The sequence below is a fragment of the Python bivittatus genome, unplaced genomic scaffold, assembly GCF_059951505.1.
Source record: "Python bivittatus isolate LINGU-HERP-01145 unplaced genomic scaffold, Pbiv_v1 ctg000210_np1212, whole genome shotgun sequence".
In the NCBI taxonomy this organism is placed as follows: domain Eukaryota; kingdom Metazoa; phylum Chordata; class Lepidosauria; order Squamata; family Pythonidae; genus Python; species Python bivittatus.
In genome coordinates, this window is record NW_028277053.1 from 15,108,156 (window position 1) to 15,132,479 (window position 24,324).

The window sequence follows — 24,324 nt, forward strand, 5'->3', positions numbered from 1 at the left end:
CACCTCTCCATTATCTGGTAAAGAGGAAAGATTCAGCCAGAGCTAGTGGCAGGGGCGAAAACAGTGTCTACTGACAGGGTTATATATCCATTAGGCCTCCTGTCAGCCTAGCGCTTCCCATGCTGTGTTTCCATTAGCCATGACAAAGAACTTTCTTTGATCCTCACTTTTATGTGAATGGACCTAATTCAAATTACTAGGTGGATTGAAATACAGTTATTCTTCAGACTCTGCACTTCTCTAGATTTTGTGGTACAGCACTTTAAGATAAAGATACAGACGAAAAAGGATCGGCTTATAGCATAATTAAAAATATGGTTCATGGATGAGTATACCAAACTAAAACTTATGGATCCAGCTAGCCACTGGATAGCCATGAATCTTCATTACTCTAGTCTATGCGTGTCTAAAACATGGTGTCAAGGTGCATGGCATCATCTGTGGATTGCTGCAAAAGCAAGGGCAGCAGTGTTCTGTGCTTCAGTTTGGCACTTTGACTTGATACAGCCTTGTCAACATGTCATGACAGAGCCAGTCCAGCTCCAGGGACCACCTTGATTCAAAGAGCAGGGTTTCTGGACATGCACTATGGAATTATATATTATATACACAGAGCAGAGAGCCAGTTTGGTCTAGTGGTTAAGACCCCAGGCTAGAAACTGGGAGACTGTGTGTTCTAGTCCCACCTTAGGCACAAAGCCAGCTGGGTGACCTTGAGCCAGTCACTCTCTCTCAGCCCTAGGAAGTAGGCAAAGAAAAACCACTTCTGAAATCTTGCCAAGAAAACTGTGGGGGCTAGTCCAGGCAGTCGCCAGGAGTCAACAATGACTCAAAGGCACGCGCCCACACACACACACACACACACAATACAGAGCAGATGGATAGAGCAGGGAAGCTTCATCAAAATGCTTTGAAGGGGCACTTCAATCAAAGCTTCATTAAGATCAAGCAAGTATTCAAAGCTCTACACATTCCTACATTAATGCTTGCAATTGCTGATTTTGTAGAATCTAGGTCAGGACTTTTCAACTCTTTCTTCTTGCATGCTGAGTAGCAGTGAGGATGACCAAGAGGTACAGGATGATCTGGAAATCTAGTGACTGAACAACATAAGAGACATTTTAACAAATTGTACTGGCCAGAGACTATAATAGTCACCAACAGGTAGCAGTAGCCTCTAGATGACTTTGCCAAATCTCAAAAAGTTAAGGAGGGCCAGGCTTAATTAGTGACTGGAGGCAGGAGTGCCTAGGGATTCCAGCCTATACATTAGATTGGGTAATTGAAAAATTACCCAATCTTCTACTCTCTAGAAGAAGGCTCAGTAAGCCCCTTCCATAGCCCTGCCATGAAAGCCACATGGGTGCAGTCATCAGAATTTGAGCTCAACTTGAGGGTATCCTTACTTTTCAGGCTTCCATTTGCCAGCCTTAAATTAATATCTTGGCTTGTATGAAGATGTATGTCCATACATTTCTCAGAACATTTTGAAAAACAGCAAGAGGATAAGCTGTGATGTCCTTCCATTGGGATGGTTACTGATTTCACTGACGGTAAGGCAAGATTTCACTGATAGTTAAAATCAAGTCAAGAATAGCTCATCTCCTTGTGCTATCCTTCTCCCTCTGAAGGAGAAAGTTGTCAATGAGAGAAGTTTGGAGTTTTCTGGAAGGACTTGCTTGGCAGAGTTTGTCTCCGAAAAGATGTTGAGATAGTTACAGTCCCCTTATTACTCTTTGAAAGACCTGAAATAAGATAGTGAAGAACATACAGTAATCCGTGTCTTTTCCTTGGTTGGGTGATCAGTGGGAACTAACAGTGCTACTGTTTTTATGCCTTCATCCACTTCCTTAGCTGAGAACTCTCAACAGAACCATTCTTGGATTTCTGTGGAGACTTGGATATTTTTGTCTTAAAATGCAACTTCTCCATTTTGTTTCATTTACTGTATTGCTTCTATCCCTTTTGTATTCTTTAAACTACGTGTTCATATCATCCTACTAGTTCTCATTCTTAACTGCTAAATCATATTTGCTTTTCTGTAATAAGAGTTCAAGCTCATCTTGTTTAATTCACATAGGTCACTCTCCAAATATTAGAATATCAAGGATATTCATCATCTTTCATTCAGTGGCTTCATAGGCCTCAATATGGGCTCTGTAGCAGTACACAAATCCTTATCTGAAGTTCTGGGCTTCCATCTCCAATCCCACAGGATTCAGTTTAAACCCCTCCTGATCATGTTTGATATTTTTCCTAGTCTTTGTGAGGTGTAACCCATGTTGGGTCGACAGTATCTCATCCGATGCAAACCATATTTCAGAAAGTAATTCTTTCCCCACCATTACTTCCATATCCAGTCACTCAGTCATTTACCTGCAATATCCTTTCTGTTTCCAGACACCTTCCATGGTCCCTAACTTAATCATTATTTTTGTTATTCTATGCCTGTACCCAGATGAACTAGAAGATTTATTTGACATATTCCAGATAATACCTTTGGAATTTCATGCATTGATTTTTCATACATTAATAACTGATTATTTGTACTTTCTTTAGAAATGGGATGCTATACAGAATTTTCTTAACATATTAAATTCCTCCTCCCCTCCATTTGCATGGATTTTTAAAATTGATCTATAAGAGTTTCATCCCCCTGAATACTGATGAAGGTATGCACATTAGACTATCTCAGATCATTCCAGCTGCTTTAGTAAATTGTTGCCGATTTTCAAGGTTTTTTTAAAAATATCTGCTGCCTGGAAACTCACTGGATTATGCTGTGTAACAGTTGAGTAAGATACTGTATAGCATAGCAAACTTTGTAGTCAAAGATACCAACCATTCCATGTAACTCACCCACTCCCAAAATCAAGAAGGAAGAAAGATTCAAACAATACTGAACTTCATGAACATTTCTTTGTCTTGAACGAAAGGTATATATCTATGTATATATAAGTTTGTGTGTGTTTGTGTTAATTAATATGTTCAAGTGTAATTATAATTTACAAACAACAACAGGTATACAGCAGAACGTAGCAAATGTTCTGAAGATAACCAGCAACTGTTCAGCAAATAAAAAGAGACTACCCCAGTTCCACCTATCATGGGATTTCAATAACAAAGGAGTTATTAAAACTGAGTGCCAGACCACATCATATGGACAGCACAATAAAACATGCATGACTGATTCAATTTTCCCCAATGGGAAAGGGCATAAGCAATCTTGTACTGGAATATTGTTATATTTCCCTTCTGTTAGCATGGATGACAGGGCATTAAATCTGGCCAGGGAAAAGGCTCCCTGGTGCAACACACACAAGATATTAAATAAGTAATAGGCTGAAATGCAATCTTCCAAGCCCATACCACCATTATGAAGGGGGTTATATTCCATTCTTTCCAGAGATCAGTATCAAAAATGCAAAGCTTCTGCTCCATGTTGGCTCTCTCAAGTCCAAGTGAGACCAGATGGTGGGCTGATAAGCCATAATGTCTGTGGTTCACTGTCCTCCTTCCAGAATGATGAAAACCTATCAAGAAGGACCAAGGGTAACAAAAGCGTATCATTAAAAGTCAGTCTTAGCCAGAATTTAAGGAGGAAGTGTCATATATGAGTTTCTAAAGAGGTTATCTTTGATTCCAAGTATAACAGAAAGCTAGAAATACATCAGGAAATTAGGAAGAAAGATCTTAAAAATTTGGTGTTAGACAACCTGCAAAGGTCTTACATCTTTTGCACTGACAACCCTATACGTGATCAGTAGCAGCTTATATTTATTCCCTCTATGCCACAGACAGTCGAGAAATGATTTCACATATCTAAAGGCCTTAATTTGCTTTGTAGGAATGTCATTTTAGAGACCCAGCTTGGTATAGTGGTTAAGGCACCAGGCTAGAAACTGGGAGACTGTCAGTTCTAGTCCCGTCTTAGGCACAAAGCCAGCTGGATCAATCAGTCACTCTCAGCCCTAGGAAGAAGAAGAACGCCAGGGCAAACCACTTCCAAAAAACGTTGCTAAAAACTGCAGGGACTTGCCCAGGCAGTCGCCAGGAGTCAACAATGATGCAAAAGTGTGCGCATGTGCACACACACACACACGTGTCATTTATCTTCTGCATTGGTTATGATTATTGAACTTTTTGGGGAAAAGAACCACTTTTGTTTCGTCAGAGTTGATTACAAGTCTTTCCTCTTTATAATATAAGGCATTTGTTTGGAAGGTGCTTCTTATCCTGCTTGTGATATAGATAAAATGACTGTTAGTCATCTGCATAAAGCATAAATAACAGGATTATTTTCCAACCGAGGTGGATGGAACTCAGTTTTGACGAAACATGAATTATGGAGTAAATGTAGAAATTACATAGAAGGGGAGCTAGGTATGTTCCTGCTTAACCCCTTTTTGAATAGAGATGTACTGGAGCTAAGACACATCCTGAGGTGACCCAGCTGATCTGTGTTGAGCAGTTTTGTGAAGCCTCATGATAAAAAAAAAAAAAAATAGTGTGTGGTTAAAAGCAAGAGGCTGCTAATCTTGCCCACAGTTTCCTTTAGCAATTTAATCAAATGTTGTATTAGTCAAAAAAGGCAGCCTAAAGAGATTATTGAGGGTGATTAGAATAGTTTTGCATCATGAGATGTAGCTCAATACGGTGGTCAAGTCCCAGTCTAAACTCAGCTTTACCAATCTCTTATCTTGATGAAATGATCAATGTATATAAATAAAGAAGTAAACTTTGAAAGTTCTGGGATCAGACCAATTCTTTGTTGCTTTCCTATTTTCAATTGTGTAATACATTTGGAAATTTCAGATAGAGATATAGGAGGCTAATCTAGAATATGGTCTAAGGTTGACTTGAAATAAACCACTTCAATATGGCATGCTGAGACTTGTGGTGATAGGCATGTATCCATTCCAAAAAGTAGGTTTTGCAGAATACTGTAGATGATAAGAGCTTGCAACAGTAACTCCTGCCCTCATCACTAATCAGCTGGATTATTACAATATGCTCTACATGGGGCTGCTTCTGTAAACACTCAGAAATGGCAATTGGTACAAAAATTGGCAGTGGTCTGCTTATTAGCATCACTCGTCACCAGAAATATATTATAGCTGTATGGCCAGCCCTACACTGGTTACCAGTAGAGTTCTAGATGTAATGCAAACTGTAGGTTTTAACCAAATGAAGCCCCATATGGTTTGGCATCTAGATACTTGAAGAACCACCTTCTTACACTGGGTGGGGTTGACCAATCCAATGGGCTGATCTCAGGAAAAGCTCTTGGTAAGGGGTCAAGGGCAGGACTCATTGGTTCTCCATTATGGTGTCTGTATTGTGGAGCAGTGTTCTCCTGGAAATTAGACTTGCTCCATCCCTGACTATCTTTTGGAAGCTGGTAAAAATGGAGCCAATGTTTGGTAGTTGATTGGATGATGCTGTCTATTTGTGATGACGCTTTGATTATTTTATGAATAGTGATATCCATGTAATTGATGTAACCTTAAGTTTACCATAGATATTTTGTTCTGTAACTTGTTATGTTGTTAACACTGAAATTCTTTGTGGAATATGGTGGTATATAACATTGATAAATCAATCAAATATTCAATAACTGATTGCCAAGGGATTGTTACCTTTAGACATTTGGGCCATTTTATGCCAAATAATAAAATGAAATACCGTTCTTCCTTTTTCAGGAAGTTCTTAAAAAATAATTTCAGTTCTTTTGGTGTAGAACCCTGAAGATGATATATGTTTTCCTTAGTTTGGCTTTGGCTTCCACACGTTTGCATAATTATTTCTTCTGGTCCAATTGAGATCTCAATTATATAGGTTTTCTCTACCTTTCTATCTGAGAAGAAACCAAGAGAGTGAATTCTCCTTGCAATGGCTGTCTATGAATCCATAGACAGCCATTGCAAGAAGAATTCACTCTTAAAGGCACAGGTTCAGGCCCCACTGACTTCTTGGAGTAGAACTAAGTCATCACCCAGTATTTTAAATGAGCAGAACCCTCTTTCCCAAACTAGGCAACTTCAGCTCCCTTCATTCCCAGCAGTTAAGACTATTGTGTAGTGTGATTTTAACTGATTTTAATTGTTTTGTAAATTGCCCAAAGTCATTTCAATGAGATGGGGGGGGGGGTGACAAATTTGACACATATAAATAAATAAATGGATCATACCTGTTATGGAATTCTGGGAATTGAAACTCACAGGGTTCAACGTTCTCCAGGACGGGATACAATGCTGTAGAAAAAGGCTTTTTGGTATTCAAAGATACACGTGCAAGAATTTATGGGGGCATGCCTGACAAAATCCATCTTCTGCATGCTTATTGAACTAGGGTTCCCAGTTCTGGGCTGCAAAAAAAACCAAACCAAAACCAAACCAAACCACAGCAGAACATTAGACAGGAGCAAAGACTCAAGAGTTTTCTGTCTCTCTTCTTGGAGCTGGGTAGCCCTGACAAATCCAATAAATATATAAATAAATAAAGTCTCTTTATTGTCATCTAATGGCCACCTAGATTTTTGCAGCCCAGATCTGATAGCCATTATTACAGGTAATAGAATTTCAATCTGCCTCCTGTATCTAGATGTCTTCCAGCTTTCCCCTATATACACCCTTCCAGAATTTCCAGACAGTGTGGCCAAAGACATCAACATTGATCTGTACTGTGAGTCCAAGACAACATTATTTATTCTGAGGCAATTCCACTGTGGATGTTACTGCAAATTGTGTTTCTGAAACTGTTCTCACACTTGCTTCAGTCCCTAAAAAGAGAGAGAGAGAGAGAGAGAGAGAGAGAGCTTATATACCAAAAATTCTTTAAATTAATCAGTTAATTTATCTATTCAAAGGAAGATTGTAAATCTTGACACTACTGTTTAGTCCAAAATCTAATTTTGTGCAAACCATAAATCATCTTTTTTTGTTCTTTTTATTCTCTCTCTAAAAACACCCCTTGCGCTGCAGTGAGTGGCATTGATTTCCATTATTTTTAAAATTACAATCTTTAATGAATTTCTTAGAAGTAAATTTTTTTGAAATCAATGGGACATTTTCTCTCAGGCATATGAGAGAATTTGATTCGGGTACTAGACCAAGCAGTTATAACATAACTTCCTTATTAAAGTGAAGTTAGAGGTAACATTTTAAGTATGATTGAAATTATATGTATCTGTCAGTCCAACAAGGCTGTTGGCCCAGCCAAGGCTGGGTGGTTCGTTTCACATGGCACAAGATCTTGTAGATCTTAATGTGCTTCCTTTCTCTCTCTCTCTCTCTCTCTCTCTCTTTCTCTTTCTCTTTCTCTTTCTCTTTCTCTTTCTCTTTCTCTCTTTCTCTTTCTCTTCCTCTTTCTCTTTCTCCCTTTATTTTTTTGTGAAGTAGGGAGGGGCTTACATGAGATGTTTTCTCACATTGTTTTCTTGGCCTGGGCTCAAGCCTCACTTCTCGGACCATCGACCCTTCAAGGCCATTCCACAAGCCCTCTACAGTATGTTTTGGATTTTTAGCTGTAATCTGGACATATTTATATTTGACTTTTCATAGAAGCACCAAACCTCTACATACACTCATGTTTGCATTATGGGCCTAAAGTGTAATAGGCATATTTTCATGGTTCTAAATCATGCAAAGAGATAAGCATCAACTGCACTTATCAATTTCCCATCCTTTGTGGTCAGATATCTGAGAAAGGGCATACATTTTTTTTTTCTTTTCAGTGCAGAGAATGAATGCTGTTTGTATCAACCTCATGGAATGTTATATGATTTTATTGTTCTCTGTAATTATTCCATAAGTTTTCTCCCCATATAGTATAAATGATAATGTTCCCAGCTATATTTTACTTTCCTTCTCCATTTAGCTGTTTCATCCTTGCATGCATTTCTTTACAAAGTGGTAGTAGCATGGCTCAAATATAGTATTTGGAAAACATGGGTTATGATAACATTTATTTGGTCTACATCACTCCTAATGCCAGCTCTAACACTACACTGCAATCCAACTTTTACTAAAATAAATATTCCCATTAAAGATAAAGATATCTTTTGTAGAACTAATACTACAGTATAGTGGCATAGTTCTGTTCAATGAAGTCGTAAGCTTCTTAAAAATAAACATGCTAAATCCAGTTTCTTTAGGAGAGATTAACTAAACTCATGGTGGGAATCACATTCAAAATACTTCCATAATTTATAATAATATAATTCCTTAATTTATAGAGGAAAAATTGATATTGTGATTTCAGCTAAAGACTCCAGGGGGGTTTTCAAAGATGTATTTGTCATTGTGAATGTATTCTTTGCCCTTCTAAAATTATTTTCATAATCACATTATCCATTCATTTGAGCCATCAATCCTGATGATTGTTTTAAGTCACTTCAGTAATCCCCAAGAACCAAAAGTAGTGTGGATATGTACCTCTATGAAATCCTGTAAATCTGTGATTGCATCTTCAAATCTCTGGATTGAATTCTGAGAAATTTGGTAACTGGGGTGGTGAAGGTGGGGGAGGAGTCAGGGGCAAGGTTTATCATGCAGGATGCAGTCTTATACTCACTGACCTGAGAGTAAGCCCTATTGAACACCCTGATGAGTAGACCTACTGTATGTCAGGTTGTATCAAGAAATCCCAATGCTGTAGACTAGACTTGATAGTTTATATATATCTATATATCTATATATCTATATATCTATATATCTATATATCTATATATCTATATATCTATATATCTATATATCTATATATATATATATCTATTTCTATATCTATAGATATCTATATCTATATCTATATCTATAGATATCAGAAGAAGATAATGGGCATACTATTTCTATACCACTTGCCAAGGAAACAATGTGGACACAACTATATATTTACCAGGAGTTAAACTCAAGGGAGACTTGACTTTTATTATGCATCATTTATTATCTAATATATATGTCTACATATATGTATACAGTCAGTCAGCCTGCATAGCTGTCAATCAGCCAAAATCCATGAAGTGTTAGTGCCCATCTGGGCTTCACATGCCTAGTTACAGTATCTATAAGTGTTCACTCTAATCTGAAGCCTTACACACTTACTTAAATATAATAACTATAACTGTTGGATAGCTATAGATATTTCATTAAACATTGAGCATCAAAACATACAGGCTGGTTCAAGGCTAAGTAAGTATCAAATACCTTTTGACTGAATGCAGATTTAAAGTCTTTCCAAAAGAATTACACTGGATATTTTTTAGTCAACCATCTATTCCATAAATGCGGCTTTTTGGGGGATCAGAAGCTACATTTCCAAATTCAGCTTATGGGCAATGTATGTATTGCACCCACTGCCTTCCTAAACTTCTTAGTGTACATTTTTCCCCCCCAAGAAATGGTTCCCATAGAAACTTGTAGCCAGTTGGAGATCATTCCACAACATCAGTTGTCCAATCATCTGGCCAATATGGTGATGTTATTAGAGGAGAAAGCAAAGGAGCAATCTCAGGGGGAAAAGAAGTCCTCAAAAAGGCATTCAGAACAGTTGATCATGATGAATAAATATTTTGTAGGACAATGAAAATAATTGCACAAATAGCTATTTTATTTAGCATATCAAAGTCAATGCCGGTCATGCAGCTCTCGTCTTTCCATACATTAAAACAGGCTAAAGAAGAACAACAAAGGAACATTCAAAAGAATGATCTTTTATTTTTTTTTAGGGATTCATTTTATGATATGAGAAAAAAAAATACATCAGTATAATATATGGATTAATTCTAAGAAAGTTTGCCAACCAAGATAATATACTGTTCCTAAAACATGTTATCGCTAGAAATAGGGAGCTCATTGAAACACAGATTATGAACTATAATAGCTTCTTCCCTCAGGAACTTAACTATTTATGCCTCTGCTTTATTTTATGCTTTATAAGACACGTTTTTATGTTTTAAAAAATGGCCACTTGGAATCAGTTTCATCAGTACTAGAGTACATTATGCAATAAACTAAGCCTGAAGAACACAGACAATTTTTATACAACTTTAAGAGAAGAATTAACAAAACATAGGTCTGCAACTCTGAATAACAAGGAAATTATTCAAAGAGGAAAAACAAGCACAGACCAGCTGACTTTGTATTGGCCTCTTTCAAAATGGAGGGGACAGGGATGTGTTGACTATTAGACCAATAGACCAGTGGTCCCAGTTTACCAGCATCAGCACGCCAACAAGAATATTGAGCATATTCCTGGAAAACAGTTGCTTCCTCATCACAAGCTGCTGCATTTGCCTCACTCTGGAGTTGGGGAGGAAAAATGAAGAAAAACTCCCAGAACAGTGTGTGTTTGCCATATTAGAGTTCTACAGTTCAGGTGGCACAGTTTGAGGTAGAATTTCTGTTTTCTTGGTAATGCTGCCCCTTGCCCTCCAGCATGGAAGGGGAGTTATAATTGCTGAAGGCAATGGACTAATTTGAGAGATAAGAAAATAAATGAAAAATGCAACATTTTATTTCAGTTTAAGCCATATTTGGAATTTGCACATCTTGCACACAGATGTAGTATGGCATTGGAAGGAGATTGATTTGTAAAGTAATTCTGCACATCACCTTTGAATCAAATCCTAAACTGAAACCGGCAGTTTGAACTGAACTGTAAATTCGAAAGGTATCTTGGCTGTTTTACATAGCCCGATTTTAAACAGTTTTTTAAACATGTTGCCGAATTGATAGATTATACGAATTGCTATTATTGAAGGAAAAAGGCTCATTAAAAATCCGAATTCTGAACGGTTATTTCCAATAACCAAAGCTTAAGTATGACTAATTAAGATATAAGTAAACCATGTCACAATCCAGCTAGGAAGAGTTACTGTAGATGGAGAACCAGGTATCTAGCGTGGTTCCTTAGATATGCATGCCGAATTGCAAAGTTTCTCTCTCAGTCCAGCTTCCAAAGTGGGAAATCAGTAGGTTTTGTATAATATAAGAGACAGTGTCACTTCAGTTCATGTTTTGCCTAGTAAGACATTAACAGCCATTTGCATTTTCCCCCATTTTACCCAGATTGAACAATGGTGGTATAATTTCATTTGGGTTAGAATGGAATTTCAGAATAGCATATTAAAAATGAATTGAAGTCCATCTTCACAGAAGAAACAACCTGTTCTTTGGTGGCATGCTAGTTACAGATCTGGATGCCCCATTTAATCTTAACAGCCATTCTAATTAACTAGCAACTATGCCCATTTCCGCATCTTGTAGCAATGCCGTCCCTACATTTTTTAATGAGTTGTATGATATTCTACTTTCTAAAATAGCCCATTCCATTTACATAATATTTTCTATTAACACATTTAGAATTTGGATCTCTGCCACAGAATGTGTTCAGAAGTTCTCATAATTTTGTCTCACTTCAGGGACAGGTTTTGCTGAGGAGTTAAATTTGATCTGTCGATGTAAATTAATAAAGTTATAGAAACTGGTAATTAGCTATAGAGTTTTGTATTCCATAGATTTGTATCAGAGGTAATTCTTTAGCTAATGGGCATGAGAAGAATGATTTTAGGCTATATAAAAAGCAGAAGACGATCTTTTCTGTGCACTCTCTATGGTGAGTTCATTAAAAAAAAATCTTCATGTCTGTTATCAGAATTGTTCCTTCATGCTCTTGTACTTCTGTGGAAATATGCAATCTTTGGGGAAAGAAATTCCTGTATTTTGAGGTGCATTTGCTCTTGGCTTTCTAGAAATCCTAAATGAACATCGGAGGCTGCTAAACGAAGCTCTGGTCTAATGAATCAGACCCAGCCAGTTTGAGGGCAAAAACACAATATGACTGCTGTCAGCAGAAGTGTCTGACTGAGACATAGTCAAAATCAAAGGAATAGCATTAGAAGTTTATCTCCAGTGCCCAAGTGGTCAGCATTGAATGCGCTTGGGTTCTTCTTTGCAAAAACAGGTTCCTTAGTCTGTTGCAATGGCACCCACTCACTACCCCTGTGGAATTTTGAGCCCAGAAATACAGTGGTACCTTGGGTCATGAACGCTTCTGTTCACGAACAATTCGGGTCACCAACAGCACCATTCGCAAAATTTTGCTTCCATTTGCGAACTCCGCATCGGGTGATGAACAGGATCCACGGCCATTTTCCCTGCTGTGACACGTGGTTGTGGCTTCCTGTAGGGAGGGGGACTCTCCCTCCAAGCAATAACTGCCTCCCCACCCGCCTTCCTGTCCTCCATGCCAGAAGTCGCCTCGAGCAAGGTTAGCGTTCTCTCTCTTCGTACTGCACTTTGTGGCATATTTTTGTGGTTTTTAAAAAAATACATATGGTTCAGAATGGATTAACTGTATTTACATTGAACCTTATGGGAAAATTTGATTCAGGTCACGACCAAAATCGCTTGGTGACCAAATTCGTAGGGCTCAGAACGAATTAACTGTATTTACATTGAACCTTATGGGAAAATTTGATTCGGGTCGCGACCAATTCAGGTCGTGACCAGAGTCACGGAATGAATTAAGTTTGTGACCCGAGGTATCACTGTATCTACTGGTTTCACTCTCTAGGCTTTGCTATACATTATCATAAATATCAACTTTTCAGGGAGTCAGAATGTTGTTTTTAAAACTAAGCATGGAAGGGAGGCAGACTGTTCTTATCAATACAGGCCATCTAATTGTGTATGATGAAGATAATTCCTTCCTCTACCATGTTCCCCTCAAATAATATCTCCACTGCACTCAAAACAGCAATAAATAAATGAGAATATTTCTTTTTTTCTCAGCAGTGTGTTGGGGTATTTTTTGCTCCTCCATTTTGCATAGCTAAGTCAGTTTTGGAATACGTTGCTCTCCCACAGAGACACCAGACTGGTGAAGCTATCAAATTTCAGTGTGACCAGCCCAGAAACCATGATTGGGTGGCAATAAATGAACTGGTATGAAAGAAAGGTTCTTGTGCAAAAAGGCTGGGCAAATAGATGGCAATATTCTTCTCATTGGACTGCAAACACAGACTTAAAAAAAAAAAAACACCAGGCACTGAGCTATAAATAAAAACAGAATGAAATTAACAAAAGATTACATGACCTAACTGGGATGAGGGGCGGAAGTTGGTTTATGTTCGTATGCTATATCCCTACAAAAATAGAGAATAACCAAGTTTTTTGTGTGTGTGTGTGAAAACTGCAGCATCTTTGCATTTTGCATAATCTACTTACTGACCTACAGGTGACAAGCTTCTTTCTTATAGCAGATGTTGGCATGAACACTGCCTCCTGTCAACCATAGATGACAAGGGCAGCCAAGTAGATTCTTTCGGATATAGCAGTTTTGCAATCACACCAATGATTCAAAATCCTACAAGTAGGAGTAAGCCTAAGGATGTGAAGTGTTAACTTGTGCTTGCCAGCTGCAAGTTCCCATTAGTCGAGTTGGAAGGGCTAATATTAATGTGGGGCTAAAGCCGTTCTTTCCAAAAACGAGCAAGTGTGCCACAGTTCCAGATGCTGTTGAATGATGCTCATTATTTAGATTTTCCCTACCTCAGTTCCAGTTTTGGAATGGAAGCAGCCTTGGCTGCTCTGGTGAATAACCTAGGCTGTCATGTCAGGCCCCTTAGGAATCCCAACCGCATTTTTTGGAAAATGGAAAACCTATTTACTTTAATCAAATGCAAATCGAAAATAAGCTCTTCCTGGAGTGTTCATTCTTCAGGGCAGGTTTTAACTGTGGAGCCTTTCACTGGCTAATTTTCTGGCTGTTCAGCTCATTGCTCATTGTCTTCCTTCACCACAACATTTGGATGAGGAACAAAAGTAAACATACAAAGAAGGAGATAGGGATTGGGGGAACAGTTGGAAAGCCTATCAGTTGGCTAACTGAGCAAATTCTCAAGATGCAACGGGCTGCCTACTTTGAGAGGATCAAAATATTTTGGACCACGTATTTGTTAATGAGGAAGAGAAAAGAAGAAGCAAACCAGGCATTTGAGCCACAATGGTTTAGACAGACAAATCTGCAACTTTTTCTTTCTCCCACATTCAAATCTCAAAGAAGTCAAGTTCTTTGGTGAAGTTCTTAGAATAACATGCATGAAATGCTCACCCTTCCTTATTCACAGAACTAGAATAGGCTACGAATGAAGGGAACCATGGAATCTATCAGTAGCTCTAATCCAATGATGGTCTGTTGCTATGCATCTCCCCAAAATGACTATAATAGATTAAATTAAAGCAGAGTTCCCCAGCCCAGCATCCTCCAGATGTGTGTAGCTTCACTTCACATAATTACCTAGACATCTCACTGCCATTTTTCTTGAGCAACTTTAAATAAGTTCCTAGAAAGTTTCTCCACAAAGTTCTCCAAAGCAACTTGTTATTGACCTATTCCTTCAATCAAGGCATGGGCCTATTTTCTTCAGGCTATTAACGTCTGCTTTTATTTGCTTCCTTCTGCAAAGAACAAGTATATTTTTACTGCTTAGAAGCTGTTAATAGCCAACTGATCAGCAAATATCTTTCCAACACTCCAGGGAGAAATAAGAACATTTGAATAATATCATAGGAGGTCATACTGTGGTATGCACTTTGCCTCCATTAAGGGAAAATGTGTTTTGGTGACAGGAGGCTCAAATTCTTCATTATAATGTTGGGTATCTTAGCATTAATATTTATTTCTATCTCTTACAAGTGAAGATAATGTATTGGACATGGAAATAGAACAAAGAAATGGAAATTGTGATCTTTCACACCATAGCTGAGTTTGGGGAGAGGTTTGGTCTCATAAGTAGATTTTGAACATACTGAACATTTGAGAAAGACTTTCAGAGTAATTTAGCAGAATTTGAAATGAATGACCCGGACAAGGACTTCCCTTTGACTTTGGTGTCTAATTACATTTATGCTGGAGGAGTGCTATTTTAAATTTGGTTATTCCCAATAAAATCTTGAACGACATTTGAGAAATGTCTGTTTTTTTCCCCCTATACTAGGGGCAATAGTTATAAGAGATTCTTTCTGATAGGTAATTAGCAGTACAATCTGGACAGTTCTGGTGACACAGATAACATCCAGCATATCCAAGTATCCTAAGATCTGCAACTTGGCGGGATGGCACTAAAGATGGAGAAATCTACCCTTCATCTTTCCAGCCCCTGCATTCAACAGGGGAGAAGAGTCTGTCTAACCTGTGTAAACCTCTCTTCTGAGGATTGGAAAAGGGAAAGAGTATATGTCTGTGTAGAGTGGCAGGGTATCTGAGTATCTTTTGCAGCCTCTGGCATACCCTTTTTGGAGGGTTTATGAGACTGGATAAAATTAGACACAGACCAGCGTTGAGGCCAAATTGGGATTTCTTGCTCCACATTTGGACCCTGGAGTCTGATTTCGGAGAGGAAAATGTGTGTGCTCCTGAAGTCACTTGGACATTTCCAGGGTTTTTCATGTTGTAAAACTCACGGACCAACAAAATCACACCTACCAACCTGCCAGCTTTCAGAACCAACTTGAGGTGGTCCTGAAGGGCATCCAATTTATTCTTCTTACATATATGATTAAAGAACAAAAGGTGCAGTGCTGTATGTTGATAAAGGTCCCTAACAGAACTAAAAGAAATCCTCCCACTTTTCTGTTCATATCTCTGATGCAATGTGAAGCAAAACATGGCCTGCATTGCTTTTTGTATGATGTCGTATATAGAAACTTGCATATGAATACATTGTTAATTATGATCTTTCCAGTTTTAAGATGCCAGTGAATAAACAAATATTGCCATGAATTGGATCCTTCTCGATCAGCCTAACCTAGGCTTCCCAATCTAGTTGTGTTCTGTATTTCTGGGATGAGAGCTCTTAAAATTCTCAAACATGATGGTCAACTGTCATTGAATGAATGCATTTCAGTGAGAATTCTGTAGTATATTTTGTTTTATTTTTTGAGACCCCAGCCACTAAACAATCTTAACAATGAAGAAGGTTTTTCATATCTATTCCTATTTTCTCACATAGTTTCAACATGCATCAGAATTGTTCATAACATAAAAACAGTTTATCATTCTACATCTACCCAGGTCTGAGCAATAAAATAGTATATGCCATGTATATGGCATGTTGATTTTTTTCCTTCTTCCTGACTAATGTGCTAACTGCTATTTACCTATGATGTAAACTGGAAATTGTTGTTAATACTGATTAGCTTTGATTTAATTTCATCAAGCAAAGATCAATAATGCGTACGTGTCAGCTTGAACAAAGATGAGAGAACAAACATTTATGTAGAAACATCTGATGTTGCTTTAGACTGAGACCTCTCAGAGGCTTGGTTAAAATGTGTGTGTGTGTGTGTGTGTGTGTGTGTGTGTGTGTTCACCTCTTTTAAAAATATCAGGTTCTTCTCATTTTAAATATAACCCAGCTGAAGGCAATCAAGTGCCCTTCAGAAACTGTGGACTACAGCTTCCATCATTCTGTGACATTACCATGCAAATATTGATGAGACTTGGAATCCAAAACATCTGGACAACAAGCTGTTTACCGCTGATGTAGGTTTCATAATCTAAAAAAACAAACAAACTAAAAACAGGATAATAAAGATAGGCCACATAGGGATCACTTACGAGTATTTAGAGAAAGTTATGGTATGGACACATTTTCATAAACAACACAAATGAAATGAAATAAAGGACAAAAGGCTATTAACTGTGGTGGCAAAGCTGCTGGCATCAGTCATTCCAGATGGATACTTGGCTCCTGTCTAAATATTGGTGCTGCAACGTGTGACTTTGAAAAGGATGACTATTACGAGCAAAACCACCTTTCTCTTACCCACACTTTAATCTGTTCTGTATTAAAAAAAAAAATAAATGCATAGTTCACAAGTCACAAAAAGATTGATGGATGCAAATTTTGTCCTGCCAAATGCTTTATCAGCTGTTTGTCTATTCTAAAACACTGTCCAACAAATATGATTGATGCTGAACATAGCATATGGCATCTTGGTAGAAGCTGTGCTGATAAAAAAAAAAACAGGGATTGCTTTAATTAAACAAACTAACTGTTAAAAGGAGCATTTCTGGCCACTAATATATAACCTCAGATACGGGAAATTGTTCTAGAAACCTCACTATTCATTTGAAAGTCAGAATAAAGCTTACATTTGCAGGTCACAGATTGGGGCACAGTTATCTGCATTCAAATTGGGCTAGCGTTGCGATCAATCAAGTCAAAATGTTCACCTCTTTCATAGGCCCATTGGCAGATGGTTAAATGAAAGGTTAGATGTATGTATTCATTCCAGCCATGGTTGCTCTTCTTGATGGCCACCATTAATATTACAGAAAAAGATGGAAGTTCCCAAATTATAAAAATGTTAAAATACCCTTAGTTGAGTTCAACTTATGATAACTACATAGCCAAAGCCATTCTGCCATGGCCCCCGCCCTGTGGAACAGCTTACCACCTCAGGTGCAGTCGGCCCCCTCTCTCATGGCCTTCGGGAAGAGGGTAAAACCTTGGCTGTGCCAGATGGCCTGGGGGACTGATGGGGGCTCAAATTGTTGGAATTGGCTGGAGTGATAATCAATTCTGCTCCCCCTGCCCCGGTCGTCTTGAATTGTATGTAGTCTTTTTATATAGAATTATTTTTTATCTAATTTAATATGGATATTTATATTTTTACTGTTTTTACCATTTGGTTTTTAATTGTGAGCCACCCAGAGTCATCCTCTGGGGGAGATGGGCGTCATATAAATTTAATATATAGATAAGTAAGGAATGAATTCTTTGGGACCGATGTTATAGCCCCCATATTATGAGACAAAGTGGAATCTACAAAATTTGTATCTTATCTAGGTCAGTCCTGAGAATAATATAGAGATAATTTTGTTTTCTAAGCAGGAGCTGAGCATGTGAGTGCTGAAACTGTCTGAATGGGAGGTAAAAGACTGGTTGTTCTCTCTGCAAAGAACTTTATCACATTCTGGGTTTCTTTTGTAAATTTGATGAGGAATTTGAAATTGATGGGAACCACATCTTATGCTGTTATCTTATATGCATTTGTGCTAAACAATTTATTTTGCAGAAATGCCATAAAATCCCAGGTGAATTCTTTTCATGAAATATGTAAGTTCTGGAACCAGGGAAACACAATACCGACCTTTCTAGGGTTCTCCATGGTGTGTGGGGACAAATCAGGAAAAAGGCCATTGTTGCAATAGTAAAGAATGAATGGTTGGGTTCTTGGTGTTCTCGGAGCTGGTTTTTCTTCTTACTAACATTTCGTTACTGCATGGGGGAGTAAATTTTGCTTGGCTATTTATATATGGTGCATTGTGCTCTCAGCCTTGATTGGTGCTCAGTTGAAAATTGCTACTGTCAAGCTATGATTGAAATTAGGATTGCAATAAATAAGCAGGTCAGCTAACAACAGTTGTAAAATTAAGCGTAAAAATGGGCACAGGGTAAGTGTTAACCTTACTTTTCCTTATTATTTCTCTTTAGTACCAGATCTTCAGATTTGCTCCATTTTTATTTTCAGAAGTAAGCACGTCAAAGATGCATTTACACCTGCTAAATGGCACTTAAGATAGAGCCTTCAGCCTTTCGTAGAAGGAGTTGGGTCAGCCATAGATTTGTAGCATGTTAATGGTCTATTGTCAAAGGGACGCTCTTATGTTCAGTACATAGCATTAGGCTTGTAGAAAGTGCACAATGAACCTGGTTTATTAAGCCTGAAAAGAAGGTTCTGGGAGTGACAGAGCAGTACTACTATTACATTTTTGTTTGGATATGTGCACCGTCTTGACATTAAAGATGCAATAGAGCTAAAACCATCACAGCTCACTAAGTGCAAATGCAGTCTCTTTGCTGTGGAGTGGAAGCGTTTGCAAATAGCACAAGGATCTGTGTCCAGATCCATAGTAAGCTACAGAATTTCTTGCTCCCCAGTTCTTATTTTGTCCCATGGAGAGGATTAAACAGAGGCCCATATTGTTTGTTGATGAGGAAAGGAAGAATATTTTGCCTAATACACTAATTGGTTTGGAAACCTGAGTTTTCCTGGCTCAGGTGTTCTGAATCCACAGGTCTGGTTGGTTTGACGTTTGTGGTGGTGTTATTAAAGACGTTGAAGCTCCTGCCACCACTTTTTGGGGCACTTTGAACTGGGGACAGAGGGTGATACTTGATGATGCCAAGAAGGTGAAAGAGAATTCTGTTTCCATTTACTTTGTGTCAACCACAAGGTCTTGGACTGATCTGTTGCGTATCTTGTGTGAATGCAGACTCAACCATACTCTGGGACTTCTGCCTTCCCATTCATATATTTAATCTATGTGTGGATAAGGTTTGAATGGGACCTGTAAACATTTTAGCCCTGTGTTAGGAATTTTTAAGATTCAGTCCACTGGTATGTACAGTTCAGAAACTGGATGAATCTTAGCTTCTGTTGGAAATGTTTTAATTAAGCTTATTTTGTGAGCAAGTTCCAAGAGAGCAAGCGTCAATGACTTGAGCTTATGTTATGTAATTTTTCTCTCTCTGTGTCTTTAGGATACTGTGTTGCCCCTGAGTCATTAGTGCTCCATAAAATGCATACTTTAGCTGGCATCTTTTCCTTCTACCTTGTCCCTGAAGCAACTGCATGAAGGGAACTCAGTCTCTGACTTTCTTTGTGCTATTTTTCAGAGAAATGTTAGAAAGACACCTTGTACTACATTGCACTGTGAATCTGCTCTTCTCACTGGCAATTATTTACAGGAAAATTTAGAATGTAACTGTGAGCAAGAGTCCCCTTGTTAAGTACTGAGAATTATATTCAAAGGGTAACATGAATGGGCTTGCAGAAGAAGAGAAAATTTTACGGGGGATTTTTTGAAATAATATTATATACTGCTAGAAGGCTATATTTTTCAGGAACTGTAGATTTCTTTGAAATAACATGGCCTAATTGAGGAGAGGAGATCTGCTAAAGAGGACTCGGAGTAACAAATAAGGTTGGCAAATTAAAAAAAAAGTCTGTACTTCTTTTTTCTTCTCTCAAAGAGGGCTCAAGGTCTAGAAGGGAACTTGTACCATTGCAGTTCCATGCTACTCATAACTTGTAAGAAGCCTGTAGAGAGACAAGACTCTGAAGAAACTGCATGGCAGAGGTGAAAAGAGCCCCTGGGCAGGACTGCTTTGAAGGCTACTGATTTGAGTACTTCAGTTTTGAACTGGAATCACAGAACAGGAGAAAATGAATATGTGAATACTCAGGCTTTGCCTGAGCCTACACCTCCTGCCTTAAATGACAGGCGTACAAAGTTTTGGAGGGGCCCTGTTTCTTCTTTGCCAGGTGTCGACTGGTTCATTGCAGTCCCTCCATTGATGGATTGGTAGAAACATTTCTGATTCAAGTGAAATTGGAGATTCTGCCTATAGTGTGCAATTCAAGCTTCATGTCTGCTGATCTTCAGTATGGCTATTATTTGCTGCTTTATTATTTCCAGTGCTTCCTTGATCTTACTTGTTTCTAGGTGATATTTTTGGTCTTTTTGTTCTTCAGTTTCTTTTCTCTCACCTGTTGTAGCTTGCTTGCATCTGATCTTAGCCTGGTGATCTTATTTTCCAACCCAATCTTCCATTTTGGTGGTGCACTGTTTTGTTTTTTTTCCCCCTTGTTCGTTGACTTTGAAATGAAAGCTATTCAGTTATAACTGCAGCTGTGCTGTACATCAGTTGGTTTGTTTCTTGCAGTGAGCTGGTACTTATATTTGATATTACGGTATTGGCAACTGTGGGATGAAGCTTTGAGGTGCAGAGATGACATGATTTACATGGTCCAGTTAGTTTATTTCTCCTTGAATCTTCATCCACTAGCCAAATAAACTTCTGTTCATGCATTGCACCATGGAGAAGCCTCTTCTGCACCTTCAAGTAGCTGACTAAACACTGGAAGTGACACAGAGGCCCTCAAATGAAGTGATATAGCCACTTCACTTGACTTTTAGAGCAAAGTTGCTTCAGAGAAGGGTTTTAGGTGAAACTTCGTTGAATTTGTTGGAAGATTTGCATAACCTTTATAGATTACTTTCATAACTGCAAATCCCATTTTGGTCAGAAATGTTGAATATGGATATTTAAATTGTCCTATTGCTTCTTTAGATCTTCCTTTAGACATGGAAGCCAGTTGGGGGACTTTGGGTCAGTCACTCCCTCTCAGACCAAATCAGCATTAGGCTCTGTGATAAGCCAAATGAAACACAAAAACCAAACCTTTGCATTGAACCCTTGTATCATGTACTGATAGCTTTACTGTAACAACTAGGTGAACACAGGGAACAGGAAGCAGACCCTCAACCAGGTAGGACAGAGTAAAATTGATTGATTGATTGATTGATTGATTATGTGCCATCAAGTTATCTAAAATCCTAAATTTGTATTCTCCTTTCTTTGCTTTTGCTTTTGCCCCAGTTTACTTTTGTTATGTTTAACCATTTTTTTAGCTTGATGTCTCCTTGTTTTGTTTCTTCAATAAAAAAAAAAGTAAAAAAGGAAACTGTTAAAAGAACTTTAAAAGCTAAAGCTAGTTTATACTTTGGGGCATGTTTTTGAAGTTTTTCATTTAATCTTTGAAAAGAAAGTGTAAATTGGTATTCAATTTATTTTTAAGAATTCAGTTTATTTCAGTGCAGACAAAAGGAAGCAAAGAACAAAATTCCAATAACTAGGTATCTATAGGCTATGTATATCTAGACCAGCCTTTCTCAACTGGGGGTTGTTAGGATTCCGTGAGAGGTTGTGATTGAAAATAAACAAGTTTAAAAAAAAAAATTCATGTGCTGCCTAATGCTAGCACACACAGTGGTGGGAATTTTTATGTGCCGTGACTCAACTGCACATCTGCCACTTTGATATTGTTGCAAACATTGTAAAACAAGGATTGTGTATGTTAGAACTAAGTTGTATTGTGAAGTTATATATTTTGATGATTTTTTTTAATGCAGGGTTCTCTGAAACCTGAAAATTATTTCAAGGATTCATCTAGTGTAAAAAAGATTGGGAAATCCTGATCTAGACATTGTAGTATGCACTTTTTTCCCTTCATTGACCAGTACCATTATGCTTGGATATCTTTGGAACTGGCTTCAGATGTGATGCAGACTTAGCATTCTCATCAACTCCCTGTATCAGTGAGCTCCATTTTCCATTTTTAGTTTCCTGTAATATTCAGCTCAATGCTCTTTTGGGTAATCCAAGACATTGTGAGAAGTGTAAACTGAAATATAACCTCTAAACTCAGCTAAATTCCATAGGGGGCCATTCCAGACTGGTGCCCACATGATGACTTTTAATCTCAGAGCTCATGAAATTAGATGGAATTCCTCTTCTGGAATTGAACAGAGAGTGAGGATCTTATTCTAGCAAGGGAATTCTGTGGTCAGAATATCTCTCCAAATGCCAACAGCACCCAGGGCAATTGCTTCTTCTATCAGATAGAAAGAGTGGCATGTTAGTGGTTGGTGAGGCACCTCCCTGGAAGGTACTGTGGAGTCAATGAATTTCAAGTCCGCCTGGTTCCCCAACATGAACAGGCATATAGATTAACAGGTTTAGATTAATTCCTTCCTTTCTTCAGTTATTCAACACTCTCTGCTAAAAGGAAATTACTTTGAGCATGCTTTATCCCTGCCATTTGCTCTAGCATCAAAATTATTCTGAAAAATAAAGCCATTGAAATAATTCCCAGCTCTGTTAAATAGCCTAATCCAGATTCAGGGAGCCAACCTGGTATAGTGGTTAAGGCTTCAGGCTAGAAACCAGGAGACTGTGATCAAATTCCTCTAGCATCTCTCACTGAAACTGAGAGTGGTGGAATATATGTGGAGCTGAAAAAAAGGCAAGGTTTTTCCCCACCCTAATAATTTAAAATGGAACGGCTATTTCAGATTTATTTAGAAGGTACCAATGGAAGCAAAATATTTTTTCTGTCTACTCCATCTAACCTTTTTATAGAAAATGGTATTAAATTACAGATTGTTTTCCTTTCTCACAAACAGACATATACGAGGAATTGGAACTTGTTCAATTGTGTAATGAGGAAGATTGGATGTGAACTCATGTAAGCGTTTGACTAAAAATTACTTTTGATATATAGAAATACAGTCCCTTCTGTTCTTTGTGCATCAGGGGTGTCTGGAAGGTGTGGTAAAAAAAGTGAAGATGACCACCGCAAAGTGTGAGACACCATTGTGACCTCCATCTTAACCATACCCTAGGGACACCCCCAATTGGCATCTGTTTCAAAAGCCCTAAGGTGGCTTTCATTCCTGGCTTCCTACTGCTTTCATGCTGGAAGTGCATTCTAATACATAGCTTGCACTTACCTGTGTCAGCACCTGATTAATTTCCTCCTTCCTTTTGCGTCTGCTCATAGTTTGCTCATAGATAGCTAACATCTAATTAATAATATAAAGGATGGGTTTCATCATTTCATTGTTATGACATTATTTCTTTTATTTAAAGGATTTATATGGCAGTACAACTCACGAGAAAGCGACTCCGGCTGGCAACTTCTATATATAATTTAAAAAGAAAAAGACAGTTAATTAATAATCAGCTGAGGTTGGTGGGCCTAGAGATGTCTGTTTCTATCTGTGCTTGTTACTCATCCTTATAGTTAAATGGCTAATTTTCCTCCCAGACAGATTGTTTCTAATGGTTTAGTGGGGGAAAAAAAACCAGTCCTTGATGTTCTGATTGTCATTCTTAGGGAATCAAATATTACACAGTGTTGAATTACTGAGTGATGTTGAATTAGAAGCTGAAGCCCACAAGATGTTTACCATGAGCCCCAAATCAAACTTGCACTTAAAAACAGTTTTATGCCTCTGTGCATTTATTTCTGTGGGTTCCTTTCCCTCACATTTTTTTGTCAGACATACATGACTGCCTGTTATCATCTTGAGTCAACAATTTGCAATAGCATTTTATGTATATCATTCTAAAAATATTATCCTTTGATGTTTTGTTCCCCCAAGTGAAAAGGGAAGAAAATGTAACATTCTGCAATACTTTTGTTCTTAGCATTCTAAGCATTCAAATCTCCTGTCTGAATTCTTAAATTGGGGATGTTTCATATTGTTCTACTTCTTTATACCTGGGATGTAGGTTCAGCTTTTCATGCTGTCATAAATAGGCAATGAAATAAAATAAAAATTTAGGAGCAAGCAGCAGGAATGCAAAAATAACACACGTAACACACATATGGTGACACAACAGACCTCCCCCTCCCTCATGTTCTTGCATCCTGATATCTGATGCCAGTAGAGAAACCGCGAGAT